We start from the raw sequence: 18849 nt of genomic DNA on the forward strand, positions 1-18849 counted from the left end.
TGTTAAGTTTTCTTCTCTTTCTAACCAAGAAAGCTTTCTGATTCTATTTTGAAAGCTCAGCTATATATCTTCTACCTACAGATACAATATTTTCCATGACAAAACAAAATCACTCCCATTTATAAATTTGGTGAAGGCACAAAAATAACATTAAGGTAATTTATTTTGTGTTTTCTAATGTTCATAACAACCTCATAAATCAAAGAATAATTCAGAAGGAATTTTAGAATTCTTCATGTGACTGAGAAACATAGTATTATAGGGAACAGCACAAAGGTCAGGTCCTTCCAACCTCAATAGTTCTCTTTTGGAGACCTAACAGAGCCTATTTAAAATCATTGTGTGAAATGAACTGGAGTAATAGAATAATTATGAGTGCTGTTTCCAAATCAGATCAGGTGCCAGAAAAATTGCAGCTGTTATTTTTGGCATTGATGATTATATCTGCTCACAAGAATTTATCTTCAGCCACCTTAAATCAAATTATTTAACATCTATCTTCTTACGCCATGGGTCAAAATCTTGCATGGAGTCATATAAATGAATGTGGGGATTGTGGGAATTTTGGTATTTGCAAAAGGTTTCTGATTGTGTGACAACCAAGAATAATTAAAAGTCAACTGCATTGTGAATTTGAATTGATTCTGGAAACACTACTCATGTTGAATTTCTCAGGTCATGAATGGAAAACACATAAGAAACCCTGGTCTTATATAGTTTATTTATGATTGAATTTATTATTGAATGGTAGAGTGGATAGTTATTAGAATACTTATGTTTCTTAAAATGTTGAATATCCAGGGCCAGAGCAATAGTACAGTGGGTAAGGCATTTGTGTTGCATATGGCCAACCCAGTTTCTATCCCTGGCATCCTATATGGTCCTTCAAGCCTGCCAGGAGTGATTTCTGAGTGCAGAGGTAGGAGTAACTTCTGAGTACCAGGTGTGGCCCTAAAACAAAACAAAAAAAGATCAAATATCCAGATTGGGTTATGGCATAGCTTATCTATGGAATTGCACAATTCACTAGGAAAGTTCTTTATGAAATATTTATGTCAGATCATTCTATAGCAGCATCATGTGAACTGTCTTCCTATTTACAGAGTGTGTCTATCACACATGACTGATCATTATTAAATTCCATTTCTTTTATACCAATGTATGACATGTTGCGTTCTATCCAGATAGAACATATACATTACCAAGTATCCCATGGATACCTAAACTTATATGTACATCAAGGATATTTGAAGAAAAATAAATGAATAAAATCTGACTTGCTGAGCTAACAAAATAATTAATATTGAATTAACAAAATAAATCACAGAGCTTTGGAAATTTATAGTTAGCATATAATGAATGACCTTACATTTAATAATCAATTACTTCCCCTATATTACTAATCAAATTCAGAAACATATTTACATGTTAAATGGCATTGTTAAGATTCTGGACCAGGACAGGGACACAGTGAGTAAGATCTGTCTTGAAAATGGCTAACCTGGGTTGATCCCCAGCATACCATATGGTCCTTTATGCCTGTCAGGAGTGATTTTTTGAGTGCACTGCCAAGTGTGGCCTCCAAAAACAAATATTATGGATCATAATTTTATTATTCTTACATGGTTTATTCTTGTTAAGATAAAATTTACAAAACAACCAAAGGATGGAAGAACAATAAATTGAGAGGCTTAAATTCAGTTCTTTTCTTTGGGGGGGGGGGTGGCCACACCTGGTGATGCTCAGGGGTTTCTCCTGACTTTGCACTCAGAAATCTCTCCTGGTTTGGGGACCATATGGGACACTGGGGATTGAACCTAGAGCTATCCTGGGTCAGCCGCGTGCAAGGCAAAAGCCTTACTGCTGCGCTATCGCTCCAGTTCCAAGGCTTAAATTCAGTTTTAAAAAACATTTCCCCAATATTTAATGTGCCTATGTAAAATAAGCAAATAAATAAATAAACAAACATAAAGCCTTGCCACATCATTTTTTCTTTTTTTCTCTTTTTTATTTTTTCTTTCTTTTCCTTTTATTATTTCATTTTTTTAATTTACTTTCGTTCTCGTAGTTATTATTTGATGGTGGTTGTTTTAGTAGCTGGGTGCCTTTTTTCTTTCTTTTTTTTTTGTAGATGCTGATGTTTTTGGTCTTTGTTTTTGTTTCGTTTGGTTTGGGTTTTTTTCCCCCCCTTTCTTCTTTTAAATCAACATTTATAAACTCTAAAAGGAATCCTCCCAGTTTTGTTGTTTTTCTTTTCGTTGTTGTTGCGTTGTTTTCCAATAGAACCACATAACATGAATCATCTTGTTCTGCCTCATGAATTGAGGGGGAAAAATTGGAGGGTACCAAGACCAAACAGTCGTATGAACATGGAGTGGAAATTAAAAATGATCAGACTCAAACAGCAAACCCAAAGTCAATGTCAACAGAATCGATACCCAATCTACAACAAGCTACACACACAGAAGAATAGTTAACACTAGCAGATGGGGGGGGGATATGGGATGCATGCTGGGAGTAGGGGTGGAGGGAGGACAACATTGGTGGTGGAAATGGTCTGATTTATTGTCACCATGCATCTTAAATATTACTGTTACTGTGAAAGATTTGTAATACACTTAGGTCACAATAAAAATGATTTTAAAACATTTAATAGGTAAATTTTTTCTTTTTTTTCTTTTTTTAATATATTTTTTATTTAAACACCTTGATTACATACATGATTGTGTTGTTTGTCAGTCATGTAAAGAACACCACCCATCACCAGTGCAACATTCCCATCACTTATGTCCCAAGTCTCCCTGCTCCCAACCCAACCTCTGCCTGTACTCTAGACAGGCTTTCTATTTCCTTCATACATTCTCATTATTAGGATAGTTCGAAATGTAGTTATTTCTCTAACAAAACTCATCCCTGTTTGTGGTGAGCTTCATGAGGTGAGCTATAACTTCCAGCCCTTTTCTCTTTTGTGTCTGAAAATTATTATTGCAAGAATGCCTTTCATTTTTCTTAAAACTCATAGATGAATGAGACCATTCTGCATTTTTCTGTCTCTCTCTCTGACTTTTTTCACTCAGCATAATAGATTTCATGTACATCCATGTATAGGAAAATTTCATGACTTCATCTCTCCTCACGGCTGCATAATATTCCATTGTGTATATGTACCACAGTTTCTTTAGCCATTCCTCTGTTAAAGGGCATCTTGGTTGTTTCCAGAGTCTTGCTATGGTAAATAGTGCTGCAATAAATATAGGTGTGTAGGTAAATTTTTTGACATACTCTTTATCCTGCTATAAAAATATTTTTTAAAGGGGCCAGGAAGGTGATGCTAGAGGTAAGGTGTCTGCCTTGCAAGCGCTAGCATAGGACGGACCATGGTTTGATCCCCTGGCGTCCCATATGGTCCCCCCAAGCCAGGGGCAATTTCTGAGCGCATAGCCAGGAGTAACTCCTGAGCATCAAATGGGTGTGGCCCAAAAACAAAAAAAAAAGGAAATATTTTTTAAATACATTTAAATATGGTGAGCAGATGTTGCAGAGTGGGACAACTCCTTGCAACATGAAACTACAAGTTGAATTCTCAGCACTACCTCACACACGCCAAGTGACATTCTCTTTTGCATCCCTGGCGCCAGTGAAACATGTGACCTTCGGGGCACTCCGAACACTTGTGTGTGAGCAACACACCTAAATGTGAAATCATGACAACTATAAAAGGAAAAAGAAAAAATAAAAAAAATGTCTTACTATTTTGAAGGTAAGAAATCTTTGAGCTTCTCTGAAATAAATCAAAACTTGCCAGGACTGAGTTCCTTCCAGAAGATCCAAGAGAGAATCTGAGAATTTGTTTCTTTTTCTGTCTCAGTTTCTATTTTATTTTTCTCTTTTTGGCCATACCTGGAAAATCTCAAGGATTATTTATGACTCTGCAATCAGAAATCACTCCTGGCAATGCTCAAAAGATCACATAGGATGCCAGGGATCAAATCCAGGTTGACCTTATGCAACTGTACTTTCGCTCCCACCGATCTCAGTTTCTTGTGGCTAGCAAAATTCTCTGGTCCATAGTTCCCTATCCACTTTTAAAGTCATCAACAAGGCATTTTTACAGTCTCTCTGATCCCAGCTCACCACATTCAGAGGATCAAGTTGAGTGTATGAGTTGCACCAGTTAATCACAACTGGTCTTATCTAATATTCAATTAATTTGAAATCCTATTCCTTCTGCTACCTTGATGTCCCTTTTTATAAAAAGCAACAAATTAGAACCAGAGAGAATGTATACAGGTAAGTCACTTGCTTGCAGGAGCTGCTTCAGCCAATCCAAGTCTGAGCCCTGTCACCACATGATACCCTAATCACTGTCACTGGTGACTACTGAACACAGAGCTGAGAATATTCCCTGAACACTCCTAATGTGATCCAAACCACCACCTCCATCCAAGATAAAGAAAAATGATAAAAACAACAAATAAAATATTTCTGGGAATTGGAATGCAAGCATCTCTTGCAGTTTCTAATTTTGTTTACTACAAAATCTTTTTTGTTCAGAAATAGATCATAGCTTTAAATTATTGTTATTTTTTTATCTAAACCGCACAGTAATTTATTTATTTTTTTTATTATTAATTTTTTTATTTTTAATTATGAGAACAAGGATGCAAAGAAAGAGGACAAGGTAAAGTTACAGTGGAAGGACAATCCATAACATAATTCTCAGAAGTCCCCTTGCTGATATCTTAACTTTGAAATTTCATCCAAAGAACATTAAGATAAATAAAACAGAATCCATGTACAATTACTTTGTCCCTCAAGTCCCCAGATTGTAACACACTATAATATTTCTTAACAGCACACAAGGCAATCTAAAGCCATAAAACTTACATAACTCCTTAAACATTACAGGCATAGCATTTTTTTACATTTCCATATTCATGCATATTAGCTTAAGTTAACCTCAAATTTTAAGTGGGTTCTTTTTAAGGATTAGAGTCAAAGGAGCACAGTAAAAATGGTGTTAGAGTGGCAATTGTTGTTTGCATAGGCCCACCAAAATATGAGGGGCATGGAAAGAAATAACCTTGGCCTAAATACAAAAAGACCCGACCCCTGAAGGTTCCTGGCACAAGACCAACTCTAGGCTCCAGGCAAGCTAGATCGTCCAATCCAAGACATTGTCTGTAGTGCCAACACACTTTTATTTTTCACAGTCTCTGTTGTTGGTATCAAGCTTCTGTATTAAAGATCCTGGAATCTGTATATCCTACATTGAAGTCAGGATGTGGAGCGTCCTTTGGTTTCACCTCACAATCAAAGGGCAATGCAGGGAGCCCTGTCCTGTAAGCAGGTCGTTGTTGTTGTTAAGTCTTCTCAGTGTTAATGGAAGTCTCTTTTGAGCAGGACAATGTCTGAGCAGTGTAGAGTCTTCCATGGTAGAGGATTGCTTCCAGGTGATGCTATAGACCAGCCTGGATGTTTTGTGGATGGCTTCCCTGGTTCAGGGAAATGCCCTTTCTTCTGAGGTCTGTGCCAGGTCGTTATGTCAATGTTCAGGGTGTAAGGTCCCTTTGCACTATAAGATTTGTCTGTTCCAATCTCTATTAGATAGGATCTTATTTGTATGTATAGTATTTTCCCATTTTAATGTGCCTATGCAAAAAAGGAGCAATGCCACGTGGTGTTCTTGGCGCATATGGGGGTGATAAGAACAATTCCAACGATTCCAATGATATGGTTCAAACATAAGCATTAATCTGGGGGACTCTTTCTCTAAGATTCCTTGTTAAACAGCTCAAAAAGAGAAGATAAAAAGTGGTTAGAATCATCACTATATAAGACAACATTTAGTAAGAATTATAGCCGTCAGAGAAAAAACACAAAATATTCTAAAGAAATACGTGTCCATTTTATGTATCTTGAAACAGTTTGGGGTTGTTACACACAATACACGGCTTTGGTCTGTGATAAGGCTTGTACACTACTGAAGTTAAAAAGAGTAATGTAGATTAGAGATGTTTGGGGGGGGTTAGAGAGTAAAGGAATAAAAAAGAGCTTTGTAGGGATGTGGGAAAGGGCACAATACAAAATGAAGATTCAGGATACGTAAAACATAACATAAGAATAAGGAATATTCTTAATACGTGAAGTACGCGCGGGGGGCGTGCCTCTGTAGTTTTTGGATGCATAGGGAGGAATTTATTCCCCCCCTCCCCCCAGGGCCCGATTAACCAGGCGTGGCCTTGAAGACCCACCAGGTTTGGGGGGGATCTTGGTCCCCTGGACTAGGTGGTCAGCCCGGGGGGGCCTGTGGCTAGCTGTCCTGCCCAGAGCCCCCAACATACCAGTCAAAGACCCAGAAATCCTGGCATGCGGAGTGTTCTGAGCCCAGCCGTGCCTCTGTAGTTTTTGGATGCATAGGGAGGAATTTCCTAAATTATTGTTATTTTTATCCACTCACCTGTTCTCAGTCATTTGAGTCATTTCAGATTCTTGATAATGTGAATAATACTGAAATAAATATTTAACATATTTTTATATTCTCTGTGTGTTCTGCATTGTGCAAATTAAAAATCTATGGTACATCTATATAATGAAATACTCAGTAGCCAATAGGAAAATAAATTAACTACATTTGCTTATGCATGGATACACATGGCATGGGTTGTACCATGTTGAGTGAAATGAGTCAGAGAGAGGGACAGACATAAAATAATCAAATTTATTTGTGGGATTACAAAAACATAGTATGAGAATAAAATCCAAAGATAATAGAAATGAGGGCTAGGGGATTTTTTTTCATGGTAGGAAGTTTGCCATGAGTTGGGGACAATGCAATTAAGGCAGAGTAAGGACTGCTATGACAACGATAGCTGGGAATAATCACTCTGGACAAGAACTGGATGCTGAAAGGATGTAAAGTGCATATGCCCTTTTAGAAACTCTATTGCAAACCATAGTGCCTAAAGGAAAAATGGGGTTATGAGAGATAAAGACTGAGAGAGGGAAAAATGTGTCTTCCATAGAAGTAGGCTGAAGAGGGAGGAGAGGAACTAGGGACATTGGTGGCAGGAAATCTGCCTGAAGAGAATGGATGAGTGTTGGAATATTCTGTGTTTTATTTTTTTATTTTTCGGGCTACACCCGTTTGATTCTCAGAGGTTACTCCTGGCTTGAGGGGACCATATGGGACACTGGGGGATCGATCCGCGGTCCTTCCTTGGCTAGCACTTGCAAGGCAGACACCTTACCACCTCGCCGGCCCCAGATGTTGGAATATTGTATGTCTGAAACTCAACCATGAACAATGTATAATATATTTTATGGTAATTTAATACAGATAAATTAATAAATACAATTATATTTTTCAGAAGTCCTATTTCAAATAATTCATTCTCAGGGTGAAATTCATTGTGAATATCATCACAGATGATAACTGAAAAAAACTTGAATCAATTTTAATCCTTTCATGTTGTTTATTGGAGTAGGTCATATACCCCATGAGCTTCAAATTTACACTGGATAATGGAAATTCTAATATCATACATAAATCTTTATTAATTAAAATTATATATTATAGTAATAAATGTTTCATGTCATATTATAAAATAATATAGTTAAATTATATAAACTTTCTAAGACTTCTAGGTGGCATATATAAATGCCATTATTTTAAGTTGTAAAGCATATTATATTTCTATAACATAATGATAATGTCTATCAAAATTCTTGTTATATAAAACTATCTCTTGTTTTGGAAAAATGTTATAAGGCCATGTATTTATAAAAAGAAACTCATCTCAGGGCCAGAGCAGTGGCGGTAGAAATAAGGTGTCTGCCTTGCAAGTGCTAGTTTAGGACGGCCAACAGTTCGATTCCCAGGTGTCCCATTTGATCCCCCCAAGCCAGAATTGATTTCTGAGCACATAGCCAGAAGTACCCCTGAGCATCAAAGGGTGTGGCCCCAAAACAAAACAAAAAAAAACAAAAAAGGAACTCATCTCACTAACTTTATTGGAGAATGGGATAGAACATTTATGAAGACATCAGGGTTTGTGCTTTCATCACTTTAATGTTTTGATGATCCAGCAGGCCTAATAAGACAGATTTCTTAACTGTGGAAATTTGAAAAGATTTCAGCATCGAACTTAAACCACTATTGTTTTGTTGTGTTTTTATAGTAGGCTGTGTAGCGACCTTTGTCTATTTCACCACAATGAATTGAAAAAGAAAATAAGTTGTAGTTTTGGAGTATTTTGGGGTTTTGGGGGGGGTGGTTCTTAGGAAATACTCCTGGCTCTGCAATCAGATATCGTCCCTGGCAGGCTAGGATGATCCTATGAGATGCCAGGGATCAAACTGGAGTCCATCCAGGGTTGGCCGTGTGCAAGGCAAACACCCTACCACTATGCTATTACTCTGGACCCAGAGTTTTTTTAATTAAATAACATTGTGACAAGTCAAGGTTTTCTAAGGGGAAGTCTACATAGGTCTATAATTTTTCATCTGCCTGTCCTTGTAGTAAAAACATTTCAGATATATTAAAAACATAGGTGGTAATTTCAAATTTCTTTTTACAGAACTCTGCTGTGCTTTACAGTGACTACAATAAGACCTGTTGGGGCCGGAGAGATAGCACAGTGATAAGGCATTTGCCTTAGATGCAGAAGGATGGTGGTTCAAATCTCGGCATACCATATGGTCCCCCGAGCCTGCCAGGAGTGATTTCTGAGCATAGAGCCAGGAGTAACCCCTGAACACTGCTGTGTGTGACCCAAAAACCAAAAAAAAAAAAAAAAAAAGACCTGTTATCATTTGCCAATTGTCAGTTTTTTTCTTTGGAAAATAACTTGAAGCAATTCTGTAATGCACATTTACTTCTGGTAGCTAATGGCAAAGATAGGAGCTTGAAAGTCTCAAATGTCTGAGACTTTTTGTGAAAAATGATGCACTGGACTATGGATTTGAACTGGCTTTGAAAAAGTGTAATAATAATAATAATAGATTTATTGAGTTGCTTATATCTCTGACAAATATGCCCTGCAGCTCTGAAGCCATCAAGATGATCATTATTTTCTTCTTTACATTTTTTCTATCAGTTTTTTACTCGTCTTTTTTATATTAATAATTTTTATTTTGACCAAAGTGGATTACAAATTATTCACAGTAGTATTTCAGGTACATAGTGACATTGAATCAGGGGCATTCCCACCACCAATGTTGTCCTCCCTCCACCACTGCTTCCAGCATGCATCCCATATAGCCCCTCCTTTGCCCCCCGGGCTGCTAGTATAAGTGATCCCTTCTGTGTCTAGCCTGTTGTAGATAGGGTATCATTTCTGTTGTAGTTGGCTTTGAATTACCAAATCCAAATCCAATTCAAGTCTGATCATGTCTTTCTGGAGACCATTCATCAGAAATAGAAGCAGTTCATCTGAATCTTGTTGGATGTACCCTGCAAATTGGCCATTGGTCTTTCAAATGTTTATCTTGAAGTCTTTTGGGTTGATATGCCTATGCTGTCCTGCCCACAGAGCTTTCATACTTTTTTCATATTCTTTTAACATGAGAAAATGATGTCAATCACACCCAAAGTATATTTAGCCATAGAGGAAATGAAACAAATAGAAAGAATATTGAATTAGCACAGCCCTTCTGAGTAATCTAACATTGTCTTACTATGCGTATCTCAAAGACTATTGTTGCAAGGTATTTTGAATTATCCCTTGATCTGAGTCTTTCTAGTCTATAAATATATGACCATATGCTTTATCTTAAAAATGAACAAAGTATGTCAATTGCTAAATGCTCTACAGAAAATACAATATTGCCCCACTTCCATTAATTGTAAAGATCTTTGATTGTATGTTTATTGCAGGAATCTAAACTGTATTGTTTTTTTGTAATTTCCTTTTAGTAATATTGATGTATGTATCGCTTATAAACTATCTTTGGTCATTATAAATGACATATCATTTACATCACGTCACATCACAATCAGTGTCTCTGACATCTATTTCAGGATGGTAGACTCTAGTGACCTTAAGTAAATTTTCTTGCCATTATATTCCTCAGAACTTCATCTTTACCATCCACACCTGGCTGGAATTTCTGAGAGGAAGCCTTCTGAATGATCTCCCACAATTCCATTTATGGGTTTCTGGTGATGGGAACTGAAGCCCAGAAAGGACAGCAGGAAAGAGAGAAATTCTGGACCAAAACCAGAATCAGCATGGAGAACAATAATCATCTCATGACCAATTCAAGTGAACAAGTTAAATGACTGAGAAAAATGTTATTTATAGCCACTGGTGACTGCTCATTGGGCATATTACTATCAAGTTACTATGACTATAGATTTTCATGTGGGACATTTATTTAAACAGACTGGAAATTCTCTCCTCATTTTTTATTTTCAAAGGTTCTTTTTAGGACTTAGGTGTGTCTATCTGTGATTACAGATAATGTTTGTATGAGGCTGCTAAATGTAATTGAGAAGTTAGTATCCAACACAATTATCAATTACATATCCAGCAGAGAATGTGATAATGTCTATTTTATACCACCACTTGTCCAAATTAAATGTGCATTTGTATCATCTTGAATTGTTTTTCATTACAGAGACTAACTCAATAAATAATGGTGGGTCTGTGGTCTCTGCATCCTTAACAATCTCTTGGGTGATGTTGAGGTTGCAGCTTCTGGTCTGTGAGTCACTCTATTGTGTAGTACTGTGAGAAAATGAGTTGTAGGTAGTTTGAACTTTTCTATACTTAAGTAGTATACTTGTATTTAAACAGAAAAGTAGCATGTTAATCCATCTCAAAGATTGCAAAAGATGGGCCCAGAGAGATAGCACAGCAGCATTTGCCTTGCAAGCAGCTGATCCAGGACCAAAGGTGGTTGGTTCGAATCCCAATGTCCCATATGGTCCCCCATGCCTGCCAGGAGCTATTTCTGAGCAGACAGCCAGGAGAAACCCCTGAGCACCGCCGGGTGTGGCCCAAAAACAAAACAAAAACAAAAACAAAAAAAAAGATTGCAAAAGTTGTTTGCTGTGATTCTTTTTTATGAGTGACCTTGGTCATCTCCAATAATATAGTCTGAGAGAAACTTTATTTTAAAGAGCATACATATGGTCATATCTTTATATAAGGGTATTACTGTAAGGCTAGAGAGATAGTATGCAGATAAGGCACTTGCCTTGCACATAGTAGCTGCGCTTATTTTCCAAGTAGCCCACCAGGAGTAAGTTCTAAGTGCAGAGCCAGGAATAATACCTGAGCATGACCAGATGTGGCCCAAAACAAAACAAACAAAAATTTCAATATGCCTCAGGGAAGTGTTTTATCTTCCAGGTCAAAAAAGAAGTGTTGATGTGTGTGAGGTCCTAGAATACTGAGGCACAGAGTATTAGAGGCACTTGAAAGCTCTTGGTTCTTAGAATGCCTTTGCATTAGAGAGAAAATTAAATTAGAATAAAAGACACATAAAATCCCAAAAAAATAGTCTAAGAAATTTAAATGAAATAATTTAAATTCAACAAATAAAGTAGTAAGTAATAATACCCAACATTGGGGGAAAAAAATCCCAATTTCTGGCACTTATCTTCTTCTCTGTTAGATCAAAGAAATTCTTTATCTCCAAGACAACCTGTCTTTTTTAATTTCTGTCCCAAACAGATTTTTAGTGCTCCTTTTATATCCTTATTCCTGAGACTGTAAATAAAGGGGTTCAGCATGGGGGTGACTACTGTGTACATCACAGAAGCAATTGCATTAGTGGGGGAGCTGTGATTATCAGCAGAGCTCAGATACACCCCTATGGCTGTGCAATAAAATAAAGAGACCACGGAGAGGTGAGAGGCACAGGTGGAAAAGGCTTTATACTTCCCCTGAGCTGATGAGATTCTACATATGGAAGAAACAATCTTACTATAGGAGTATAAGATACCAGTCAAAGGACCACCACCCAGCAGCACAGATATTAAATACATCACCAAGTCATTAGCAAAGTTGTCAGAGCAGGCCAGCTGGATCATCTGTTTGAGGTCACAGAAAAAGTGGGGGATTTTAGTGCCTGTACAGAAGGACAACTGCAACACTGTTAAGCTTTCTATCAAGGAATGTAAGGAACTTGTGACCCAGCACACCAGAACCAGCAGGCCACAGAGCCGGGGATTCATGATAACCGTATAGTGTAGGGGTGGCAGATGGCCACAAAGCGATCATAGGCCATCACAGTTAGGAGGAAGTTGTCCAGTCCTGAAAAGAGCATGAAAAAAGCCATCTGGGTGAGGCAGCCTTCATAGGTGATAATGTTGCTCTGTGTCTGAATGTTCACCAGCATCTTGGGGACAGTGGTGGTCGTCAAGCAGATGTCCATAAAAGACAGGTTGGAGAGGAAGAAGTACATAGGGGTATGGAGGTGGAAGTCTGAGCTGATAGCCAGGATGATGAGCAGGTTCCCAAGAACAGTAATCAAGTAGGTGGACAGGAAAAATCCAAACAAAAATGGTTGCACATTGGGTTCCTCAGAAAATCCTTGAAGAATAAACTCTGTAATTCTGGTAAAGTTTCTTTTCTCCATGTTGTTTAATGGGACTATAGAAAATAATAAAAATAGTAATTTCACACCTTAGATACATAATTAGACTTTCCAAATAATGATCAAATCTCAAGTGACTTTTATAAAAAGGCTCAGGTACAAAGAGCATAAGTAATAGCAAAATGTAAAACATGTTGGAAATACCCAGAATGGGTGGTGAATCACCCATGAACAATGCTCATTTTGACATTCTTTAAGCATAGAAGGCATGCTGAAGAATATTAAAGTGACAGCTTGATTCTTTGGTTAAAAACCTTTGGGCAGAACATAACAGAAAAAAAAAGAAGATAAACTTTGACATATCCTCCTTAATTGATCTCACTTCTCCCAGATGGAATTCATTTGTGATCCTTTACCATAATAGAGTCTCCCCAGTCTTTTTAATAGGATCAGTCACAAAAAGCAATACTTTGTGACCTGTCCAGTTTGCAAACTACCTACCCTGAACAGCCTGAATAAGATAAAAAGACTACCATTTATTGATCACAAAATTATCTTCCTTCCCCTCCCTGGCTCCAGACACAGGACTCATTGTTTTTGTCAATGGACACAGTTAAAAAAAAGTTAGAAGGTACATTAAGGGCAAGGATGGGGATATTTACACAGCTGTCATCATAGGGTCATGCATCATCAATAGCCATAGGGTCAACCACCTTTAAAGCATATCATTTAAGTCATCATAAAATTCTATTCTGTTCTTGCCTGGGTGAACATTTTTGCCCTTAAAATCTTCTAAGATAGAAGATATTTTAGTCAGGAACTTGTTTCATCTCCACTTGGCATTATCATTAAGAAAACAATTTTCCATGGTACCTTTTGTAGAATTTTGTAGAATCTCCACTGTTTTCCATAGACCCTGCCAGGCAGCAGTTACTGCAGTTATCTACAAGGTTGCCAGGTTTCTGTAGGTTACTGCAATAAACTGCAAGTCTACCAGATACTTGGCTGCTCCAAGGCTGCATGGGCTGCAAGGCTGCATGTTGCAGAGGCCCAAGGCTACAGTGGCCAATGGGGTCCAGCTGCCAGGTGGGGCCAAGAGTCCACCCAGGGGTGCCAACTTGTAGTGACTGCCCACCCGAGAGAGAGAGAGAGAGAGAGAGAGAGAGAGAGAGAGAGAGAGAGAGAGAGAGAGAGAGAGAGAGAGAGAGAGAGACCAAGTATCCTTTTTTATTACATCTTGGAGCCTGGGCCTACAGCCTCCACAGGGAGAAAGGGGGAAATTTACTGGCCATAGGTAGCTGTTAGAGGCCTGGGTTAAAGAGAGAGAGAAAAGAATGGATACAAAGCAGGCAGCATCTTGCCAATTCTTTAACTCCAGGCCCCTGTTAACTGGCAGGCGCTGCTCTGGTCACCATTCTGGGCCCCCTCCCAACAATCCAATTTTTTCTTTTTATAACTGGTATGACAGGGGGTGTCTCCAGGGATGTGTCCAGATTCAACTGTCATATGTGTATTCAAAGGGCTTGTCCAAGTCCAACTGCCATTATATCAACAGATTTCCCCCTTTTATTTAAAAAAAATTTCACCAAATGCAAGAAAAAAATCTACATGAATTTTTCTATTTATATACTTTATTCAATTTTTGAATGATCACAAAGTAAATTTTAATTTAAAAACCATAGTTACAAAGTTGTTCACAATACAGTCTTTTTCCACAGATAAAGTTGTTCATGATTGAGTTACAGATATACAATGTATAACACCTTTCAACAGTGAGCATTTCCCGCCACCAGTGTCAACAGGTTTCCACTCAACTTCTCAATGCACTCTTCCCTCCAACCCACCCTCTTCCGACTTCCTTTGGGGAAGACATTTTACTTCACTCTCACTCTCTCTCTCTCTTTTCTTTTGTGGCATTGTGGTCTGTACTACTGCAAATTAAGGGGTGCCATAACTGTCCTTTCCATATTAGACCTTCTGTGTTTAAACATAAAAGAGGGAAATCTGTTGATGTAATGGCAGTTGAACCTTGACACACCTCCAGTTAATTTTCCCCTCTCTCTGAAACCCCCAGTGACAGCAGTGGCAGACCTCAGACTCCAGGAAGGAATAAAAAAGGATACTTTGCTCTCTCTCTCTCAGTACTGGGCAAGTGGTCACTACAAGTTGACATTAATGTGAGCATGAGACCCCACCTGGCTTCTGGGCCCCATGAGCCCCTGCAAGCCTTGCAATATCAAGTCCTAGCAGCCTTGGGCCTCTGCAACCTTGCAGAAGCCAAGCAAAAGGCAGATTTACAGCTTATTGCAGTAAGCTGTAAACTGCAGAAGTCTGACAACCTTGTAGATTGCCGCAGTCACTACTGCCTGGAAGGACTTGCAAAAAATGGTGTACAAAATTCTACAGTATCACTGTAAAAATGACTATTCTTAGTATTTTATAATTGTTATCATTTTAATATAGTAATATATTATTTATCATTTTAAGCTGAGTTATTTTAATGGTCTAAAACTCAACCAACAACCCAATGGAATTTAAAACATGGAGATTTCATTATACAAAAGTTAAGATGCTTAGAGATAAATGTATTTACTAAAAGTACATGTCTAATTCAGCTCAATGGGAACTTAAATACATTGAATTCCAAGTTCACTAGCATAGCCATTTTTCACATAATAGTCACATTTCTTTCCTATGAATTTCCTAAGGAGAATTGACCATGTATCATGTTTCTCATGAACTGCTATGACAAGTCATTGTTTTCAGGCACTCTTAATATGCGGTTTTTTTTTTTCATCTACAGGAAGTCAGAGTCAAACATGCTTATCTAAATGCACAAGGTGGTGGGGCAGAGCGATGATAGAGTGATTGGAGCATTTGCCTTGCATATGGCTGAACTGGGTTTGATCCCTAGTGCCCAAGATAGTTCCTTGAATCATACCAAGACAGATTCCTGAACATCAAGCAACCCTGAGTACCTCCAAGTGTGACCGCCAAAACAAACCTAACAAAAAAGTATAAGAACATAGGAAAATAGTTTACAGTGTTCTGGAGAGCTCCTAGGATAAAAAGGCACTTATGTTCTAATTTTAACTTAATTCTCTTTTTCCTTCCTTCCTTCCTTCCTTCCTTCCTTCCTTCCTTCCTTCCTTCCTTCCTTTCCTTCCCTTTTCTCTTGCTTCTCCCTTCTTCCCTCCTTTTTCTTTATTCATTCCTTCATCTCATCCTCTCTCCCTTACCTTCCCTTTTTCCTTTATTCTTCCTTCTCTTTCTTCCCTCCTTTTCTTTCTTCTTTCCATCTTCCTTCCTTCCTCCCTCTCTTCCTTCCTTCCTCCCTCTCTCCTACACATCCTCCCTCCCCTGTTCCTTCCTTCTTCCTTACTGCCATATTCATTGGTTCTCAGGGCTTACTCCTATGTTTGCACTTTGGTGGGGCTTGGCGGACCATTTGTGGTGCCGGAGACCAAAGCCAGGTTGGCATATTTGAGGCAAGTAAGCTACCAGCTATACTATCAATCCTGCTCACTCTCTTATATTTTTCCTATGAAATCCACTTCACAGTTAACATGGATTCCATATTTCTTATGAACGAGTTATCTCTGTATTATTAATCATGAACAACACATCAAGTGATTATCCGAAACCATTCAACAATGGTCTCTGGTAAGTGGGCTAGGTCATATGAGCTGGAGAATAAACTTGAGGCAATGCCCTTGCATTTATTCTCTCTGACTCCCTGCATGGTCTGCATGATATGTAAACTTACCTTGTTGGGATATCTTAGAGAAAAGGTCCTGAAAGGAAGCAAAAATTTCCCCCTGGCAGTGAGGGTAGGATCCTGAAGTGCAGAACAATTAGCTGGAAAGACAGAAGTCCTTGGCCCACCTGCTAGATTCAGGACTCCAATGCAACAAGCTAGTTCTGAGCAGCCTTAGGTTGAATAAACAGAAGGAAAGAGCAGGGGAAATATTTACAGCTCCTGTGTCTGCTCATTAGCCTCACAGCCATCTAGTTACTGTGGCCACTAACTACATGATTTCCCTGTGGGTCATGGACAAATAGAAACTTTCCTCTAATTCTCTGATCTCAAGAGAGCAAGCTTGGGTGCAGGTGAATCCTGTTTATTTCTCCTCCATGAACCCTCTGGCCTCAAGAGTCTCACCTCCCAACAGCTTAGTCAACCTTCGTGTGACTTTTGTTCAAAATCAAAAATTGAATAACCCATAGATTCCTATTTTCAAATAATGCATTTGTGTTGGAACACAATGTACAATTTCAGAGCACTGCTCTTCCTTTCTCAAATAGGACAGAATTTATTTAAACAATTCCTAATTTAAACAATTAGGAATATCTTTCTTGCATCAAGAAAAAAAGGTTAAGTGTGCTTTACAACATGTCCATTACTTTCAAGAAACCCACTTGACTCTGTTTCGTCTTGATACATCACAATGAGCATCTTAGAGAAGTTTTCTGATCTTATTACCAAGTCTATATATATTTTTTCTTTTTTTTTTGGGTTTTTGGGCCACAACCAGTGGTGCTCAGGGGTTTCTCCTGGCTGTCTGCTCAGAAATACCTCCTGGCAGGCACGGGGGACCATATGAGACACCGGGATTCGAACCAACCACCTTTGGTCCTGGATCGGCTGCTTGCAAGGCAAACGCCTCTGTGCTATCTCTCCGGGCCCAAGTCTATATTTTCTAACCAGCAATGTAACCATTCATTCATTCTCACCTATACTTTGCTATTTTTGTCAGGTATCCTATGAAAATGAAGGAGTTTAGACCTCATGGTGCCTATATAAAAATCCATAATTTTATTTTAATAGAATAACTGCAGACTAACTTTTTCATACACTCAAATAAATCTTTTGAAATTTTATTTAGATTCTGAAAATGTGACAACATTGTTAGTGATTATGTTCTTAGTATCTTGCTACCACCCAAATGTCAAGAACATTTCAATGCTGTCTTTATGTTACTTCTATTTTATTCTTCAGTTTATTCATCATTCCCCATCAATGCTTTCTCTTGCCTCATACTTGGTAATCACATTTCTCTAATCAAAATACAAGATTTCTTTTCATTATATTTTCAGTTTTATTTATTCGGATCCTACATATGTGATTCTAAGTATTTCATATGTATTCCATATACATGATCTATATGTAGATTATCTGGTATTTTCCCTTGTTTATCTAGCTATTATTGCTTGCTATGGCTTCCTGTAGTTACCTGTAGGTGTAACAAAAAAGACAAGATTTCCTCTTTACTTATTCTGAATGGTATTTTGTTGAATAGATAGACCCATGGTTTCTATATCTACACAACTATTGATAAGACTCTTGTCTGTAACTCTTGTCTATTGTAAATCCTTCTGTAATAAATACACATGTACATGTAAAATTTTGAGTATATGTTCTTGATATAGATGCCATGGAATCAATGAGGGGATACATGAATTCTATTCTAATATTTTATTTCATCTTGTGGAAGTTCAGCTCTTCTCTCCTGTCCTTCAAATCTCTGTTAAAAGGAAAGTCTAGTCATTTTTATCTCCTCCAGAAGGGATTTATTTGGGGGAGAACGTGGAGCGCTGATAACTCCAAGCACAGGTTTGAGTCACTCACAGGACCCTGAATTTTTCTTCTCACCATTTTTATCCTGGGCTAAGTCTAATTTCCGTGCCATACCTGGGTTGATTTTTTAAATTTTGGGCCAAACCCAGTATCACTCAGGTGTTACTTCTTGTTCTGTACTCCAAAGACTGGGGTACTAGGATAGCAGGAATCAAACCTTGGTGGGCCACCTGCAAGACAACCACCCAACTGGTGTTGCTTTCTGATCTCCTAGCTTTGTGCTCTAGTGTTACTCTCCTAAGTGCTCAGTAGACCAAGTGCCGGTGGGGGCTGGCCCTGAAATGTCTTTTAACAATGCCCCACCTCCAAGAACCTTCTATAGTTAAGTTCACATGGTAGGTGATCTGGCTTCCCTAGATTTAGGTTAGAGCTTTCTCCCCAGGAGTTGTCTGTGGAAACGTTTGTTGAGGCTGGTTCTTTGCAAAGGCAGAGGGAAGAGACACTAAGACCAACTAGAACCCTGAAGAGTCCATTTTCAACCCAGGGATTAGGGTGGATTAGGAACCTGACACCTCCTTGTATACTGGTTTTCGATACAGTGACTATTCCCAATTTGGGCCTAAGCTTCATCCTGGAGTAGTGGCCATGTTTAGACACATCTCAAAGGACATTCTACACAGAAGTGATGCTGAAAAGCTATTAGCTCCTGCATGTCATAGGGGAGA

General features: G+C 38.3%; 1 pseudogene; it reads right to left on the reverse strand.

Annotated features, from left to right (window-relative positions):
• Positions 1-11623: 11623 nt before the first annotated feature.
• LOC126030013 (olfactory receptor-like protein OLF4) lies at positions 11624-12588 on the reverse strand (annotated as a pseudogene).
• Between the last annotated feature and the right edge of the window lie 6261 nt (positions 12589-18849).

The sequence above is a fragment of the Suncus etruscus genome, chromosome 15 (genome assembly GCF_024139225.1).
Source record: "Suncus etruscus isolate mSunEtr1 chromosome 15, mSunEtr1.pri.cur, whole genome shotgun sequence".
Classification (NCBI taxonomy): domain Eukaryota; kingdom Metazoa; phylum Chordata; class Mammalia; order Eulipotyphla; family Soricidae; genus Suncus; species Suncus etruscus.